The sequence below is a fragment of the Miniopterus natalensis genome, chromosome 1, assembly GCF_054644295.1.
Source record: "Miniopterus natalensis isolate mMinNat1 chromosome 1, mMinNat1.hap1, whole genome shotgun sequence".
Taxonomy (NCBI): domain Eukaryota; kingdom Metazoa; phylum Chordata; class Mammalia; order Chiroptera; family Miniopteridae; genus Miniopterus; species Miniopterus natalensis.
The window spans coordinates 31,862,954-31,869,314 of NC_142081.1; the positions used below are offsets into that span (position 1 = coordinate 31,862,954).

At 37.3% G+C, this 6,361-nt stretch overlaps 1 pseudogene; it reads left to right on the forward strand.

Annotated features, from left to right (window-relative positions):
• The first annotated feature begins 1,198 nt into the window (after positions 1–1,198).
• Positions 1,199–1,696, forward strand: LOC148094071 (small ribosomal subunit protein uS13 pseudogene; annotated as a pseudogene).
• The last annotated feature ends 4,665 nt before the right edge of the window (positions 1,697–6,361 follow it).

Below are 6,361 nucleotides of genomic sequence, written 5' to 3' on the forward strand. Positions count from 1 at the left end.
ATTGTGCCAAATTTAAACACACCCCCTTCAACACTGATAAAGGATTTCCTTGCTTATAATGACTCAGTATTGCAGGAGATTTTGAAACCAGAACACAGGAAGCCTGTGTTTTTCAGAATAGGGTGGGAAGGTTGGGGGAAGCACGATTGGCTCTCCTGCAGGACTCTGCAGGGTCTTTGAATTCTCTTCATGTTAAAAATAAATGAATCTGTGGATCTGGGTTCTGCCATAGCAGTGTGAGCCCACTATAGCCTACCCCCTCCTAAGGATTACAACTAAAAACTCTGACAAAAACATGAGGAAAATAAACTGCCTAGGATTGCAAAAGCAAAAAAGCTGATGATTGGAGGGAGAGGGGGGTTGTTTTCCTTTTTTATCTCTTTTTCTTATACAGCTTTATCCTGAGGGCAGGCCCCAGTTTCAGAGCAGTGTTTGCTATAGGCAATTAAAATTTCAATATAAATATGCCTTTCTAGACATAGGAACCAGGAAATATTCACCCTGTGGGGTGGAGTGAGTGGGAGAAATCCCAGACAAGAAATAAATAAAGGGGTCGCCTAAATTTATGTATGAACTCTTGGCTCAATCTACTATCTGAGCCACGCATACAAGGTACAGACACTAATCAACACAGAAAAGGCTTTGAAAATTTAAGTGAGATAGAAACTACCTGTACAAGTGTCAAACTAACCTCTAAGCTACACATGTGCAGGACAGACCCAAAGTAGCACAACAAAGACATACAACTGGACTGAGATGTAAACCACTGCCCACTAAGGTAAAAGAAGAACGTGGGGTCAGAGCCTAACTGGGTCGACTGCCTGCTAGAGCCAAGACATCAACATTCTCCTGAGGACTGTGGAAGGACGCAGAACCTGTACAACATTACACTGACAATGTTCAGGATTCTATCTGAAATTACTTGACAACCAAAGAAACAAGAAAATATGATCAATTCTCAAGAGGAAAATAACAGACAAAGACCTCAAGATGACCTAAATGTTGAAACTACCAAACGAAGACTTTATAGGGGCTATTAGAATTATGATCCATGAGGTAAAGGAAAAACACATTGGAAAGGAATGAAAAGACAGAAATTCTCAGCATAGAAATAGAAACTACCAAAAAAAATTCAAATTGGAAAATTTAGAATTGAAAAGTACAGGATCTGAATTTTTTTTAAAAAAAAATTCACTGGATGCTCTTCCACCCAGGGCCTGCTCCAGGCTACTGGGGCTGCTGCTCTGTCTGGAGAATCCCTGAGAAGTTCCAGCACATTTTGCAAGTACTCAACACCAATATCCATGGGCAGCAGAAAACAGCTTTTCCCTTTACTGCAGTTAAGAGCACAGGGAGAAGATATGCTCAAAGGCGTTGAGGAAAGCAGACATTGACTTCACCCAGAAGGCAGGAGAGTTCACAGAAGAGCAGGTGGAACGTGTGATCATTTTGCAGAATCCACACCAACACAAGATCCCAGACTGGTTCTTGAACAGATAGAAGGACATGAAGGATGGAAAAGTACAGCCAGGTTGTGGTCAATGGTCTGAACAAGTTTCCTGAAGACCTGGAGCGAGTAAAGAAAATTCAGGCTCACAGAGGGCTGTGTCACTGCTGTGGTCTTCGTGTTCCAGACCAGCACAGCAAGATCACGAGCCACTGGGGTCCCATGGTGCGTGTGTCCAAGAAGAAATAAATCTGTAGGCCTTGTCTGTTAATAAATAACTTATACATATACACATACCCACACACACACACATTTTCACTGGATGGGCTCAAATAGCAGAACATAAGGGAAAATGAAGATAGATCAATAGAAATTATCCAAGCTGAAGAACAGAAAGAAAAAATTGGGGGGGAAAATGAACAAAGGTTTTCAGAACTTTAGGACAATATCAGCAAACCTAGGATTGGAATTCTACAAAACAATTACTATAACTAATAAATGAATTTAGCAAGGTGCAGGGTTCAAGGTTAATATATGGTATTATTTGTATTCCACCAGCAAACAATTAGAAAATGAAATTTTTAAAACTTTTATTTACAGTATCACCAAAAATCATAAAATATATAGGAATAAATCTAACAAAAGAACACCAAGATATCTACACTAAAAACCACAAAACATTGCTGAAGAAAGTTAAAGAAGACTTAAATAAATGAAAAGATATAGTATACTCATGGATTGAAAGACTCATTATTTTTAAGATGACAATAACTCTATGGTGAACTATATTCCATATGATACCAATAAAAACTTTGTTGGGCTTTATTGCTATTGTTTCTGTTATTGTAGAAACTGACAAACTGATTATAACATTTATATGATGATGCAAAGGATCTAGAATAATCAAAGGAATTAAGAAGAGGAAAAGCAAAGTTGGAGAACTTGCCCTACTTGATTTTAATACTTACTATAAAGCTTCAAAAATAGTTTGATATTGGTGAAAAAAACAGGCATATAGATTATGTCAATTGTTTTTTGTTGTTTTGTTTTTTAACAAAGTGCCAATTCAGAAAGGAAAGTCATTTCAACAAATAATGCTAGGCCAACTAAATATCTGCTTGGAAAAATTGAGTATCTATCCTTACTTCACACCACACCCCAAAATTAACTCAAAATAGGTCACTGACCTAGATGTAAACCTAAAACCATAAAACTTCTAGAAGAAAGCTTAAGAGAAAATCTTGGCAACCTTGGATTGGGCAAAGGTTTCCTAGATGGGACATCAAAATCACAAATCATAAAAGAAAAAAATAGAAACTTGGACTTGATCAAACTTTAAAACTTTTGTTCTTCATAAGGTACCATTAAGTGAAAAGGCAGGCCACAGAGAGAAAATACAACATAGATCAAAGGACATTTACATGGAATTTATAAAAGAAACTCATACAATTCAGTAATAAAAAGCCCCCCAAACCCAATTTTTTTAATGGACAAACTATTTGAACAAACGCTTCACCAAAAAAGATGCACAGGTGGCTGATAAGCACATGCAAAGATGCTCAACAACATGCTTCACCAGTGAAATTCAGATTAAAGCTGCAATGAGATACCACTACGCATCCATTAGATAGGCTAAAATGAAAAGGGTTGAGCATGCCAAATGGAAGCCAGGACGTGGAGCAACTGAAACTCCCCTACATTGCTGGTACAACCAGTTTGGAACATATTTTTGTGAATTCGAAAAAAAGTTAAGCATATACCTACCATAAGACCAAGGCATGCCACTCCTAAGTATTTCCCCAAGAGAAACAAAGACATTTCCCACACAAAGTCCTGTGCATGAAGGTTCTTCACGGCTTTATTTGTAATGGTCCCAAACTAGAAATAGCTCAAGTGTCCATCAACAATCGAATGGGATAAACAAATTGTTACATATCTATACAAAGGACTATCACTCAGCGATACAAAGAGATGAACTACTGAGACGTTAAGCAACATGGACAAACCTAAAAATCACTATGCAGAATGAAAAATTCAAGCAAAAAAGAGTACACACTATTTAATTCTATTTATACAGAATAATAGAAAATACAAAGTAATCTAAAGTGACAGAAAGTAGATCGGTGGTGGCCTGGGAAAATGGGATGGAGGGAGAGAGGAATTACAAAGGGTCTCAAGAAATTTTTGAGAATGATGAATGTCTGTTGTATTGATTATGGTGGTTACACAGGTGTATGATATGTCAAAGCAGATCAAATTGTACAGTTCAAATATGTGCATTTTATTGTACCTCAATAAAATTGTACCAAAAATAAGGGGAATAGGAGAATCCAGTTTACTGGCCAAGGCAACGGGTAGCTCTAAGGTTTGTTTCCAGTCATATGGTGAACTAGATAACCTAATCATCTCACTGTAAACCATTTAGAAATGGTAGATAAGCAATTAACAAACATTCTCTTAAGTGTATATTGACTTCCCTGGAGAGAGAGGCACCCAAGTTTGGCCTTCCCTTGGAGAGCAGGAGAGAGGTTGCTGATTCCTTCCTTCAGCAAGGGCTTTGGTGTAAACAGGCACTCAGGGACCAGGACTTAGCCCTCACAGGGTAGGACCTGGGACTGAGACTCCCACATTGCTGAGAGCACTGAAGGGCTAAACCTTCAGTGGAAGGCTGGTCCAGGAAAAAAATCTTGCTGGCCCAGGATGAAAATAAGGAAGCTCTTCTGCCTTGGGAAAGGTCTCCTTTGAAAACATGTAACCACAGCCTATCCTCACGGGGGTTTAGGATTGGAATTTATACTACCTCTGTAGTCAGGTAAACCCAAAGTAGATAAATTGACTTAAGAGGTGGTCCAGCCTGGAGCTCTGCTTGAGGCACGTGGCAGAAACAAACACAGAGCTGCTCCTTATGGCAAAATCCTTAGGCAAGCCTCATAGGTGTCTTCCAATAATACCCCGCTGAAAGTGAACTCTTAATACAAAGAAAGTAGCAAAATACATAAGAAAACTACAAAGGCAATATGTGTGCAAATGTATAGCTCTTGGGTGACACTTCTATTGCTAAATATTAGAATTTTTCTAAGCAGGGCAAACAAGTAGCCCATAAAATTTGGTACCTTTTTTCTCAGTGAGGAAATACTTGGAACCCCATTAAAAAGAATTGGGAATTATATCCGCTATACAGATCCATGAAATGAAGGAAGCAAGTTACATAATAATACATACAGGGACTTCATTTTGAAGGAAAAGATGCAAAGATTATATATTTGCATGTGCGTATAACAGAGTATGGAAATACACACACCAAACTTATTGAAGAGTATGATTTACGAAGGATGAAAGGAAAAGAGTTTAAACACCTGTGCATTGTTCAGATATGTTTTTTCTTTTTGACAATGAGCATTTGTAATTTATTTAAATAAAGGGAAATATTTTAAAGAGCTTTTTTGTATGTAACAATAATAGTGGCTATTTGTCATTGGAAATAATGGACAAAAACCAAATTTCTAAGTGTAGTACAATTGCTAGCTACCGGGAAGTCAAGCAATAGGCAGAGTAGGACAAACCCAGGGTTCTTTGGGGGAAAAATCCTGTTTTTCATGCTTTTCTTCATTTGGCATTGTGTCACCTAAAATGCAATTATTCAGAAGCTGGTTTTCAAAAAGTGTCCCCTTCTGACAATAATGCTCATTGAAAACAACTTGGAAATGATTCAAGAACTGACTGCAGGTCACAGTTGCCTTACACAATAAACTTTATAGCCTGCCCCCAAAGAGACTGGGTCACAGCATCAGGAAAGATGGTGAGATCGTGCCTTGCTTGCACTTGGCTTAGACTTATTCAGGTAATCAAAGGAATTCTAGTTGAAGCAGGATGCCGGATTGTATATAAAAACATATAAATACTAAAAGACACAACTCTACATTTTTTTTCTACAACATTTTGAAGAACTGAGTTATCTGAAATGCCTTGCTAAAAAGATATCTAATTGAAAAAGGATGTCTTGTTGGGGAAAAAGAAAGTCTTGTCTTTATAAGCAACGAGGAAATAATTTGCTGTGTTCTACAGTTAAAATCTTTCTTGGAGATAAGAGATATATGAAGTATAGGAAAAGAAAATTTCCAGGGCAGAATAAAAAAAATGAGTGGCTAAGAGATTTGTGTTGCATTGAAATTTAGCATTTGAAAATTTCATTTTAATTGAGTACATATAATAAATATATGAATGAGATTGAGCTGATCTACAGTTTCCTTTTAACAAAACTTCTCCTACAGGCCAAATTTTAGATGTGTTGAGCATCAAAAAGAACAATAACTATAGGTGATTGTAAGATATCAAATGAAAACCCATGAGTCTATAATGATATTCAAGAGAAAAGGAAGATAACAAGAAAAGCTCTTTTTTTGTAGAATGTCCACTAATAAAGGTAGAAGGAAAGATAGTTGGAAAACTACCATTTTGCATTCACAAGGCCATAACCGATTCAGGCATTCAGGCAAAGATCAGCAATGTAAGCTAAAGCCATTCGTGAAGAATAGGGTATGCCCACAGTACCAAATAATCACCCACAAATACCAAACATTTGTAAAAAGGGAAAAAAACAAACTTTTTAATGAAGAAAGCTCTGCTTACCAACTTAGCCAAGCAATTACTTTTTTTCTGGTCTTTTTCTTTTTTAAAATTGATTTTAGTGAGAGCGAGCAAGAGAGAAACATCAATGAGCAAGCATCAAACCCGAAACCTGGGTATGTTACCCAGGAATTGAACCTCGACCTTTCGGAGCATGAGATGATGCTCCAACCAACTGAGGCATACCGGTCAGGACAGGGATCACTCTTCAATTCAGCAATAGCAAGGCAACCTGATATTATGTTCTTTGATGTTAAGTAATATAAGTACACAAGATCACTAGTAAAT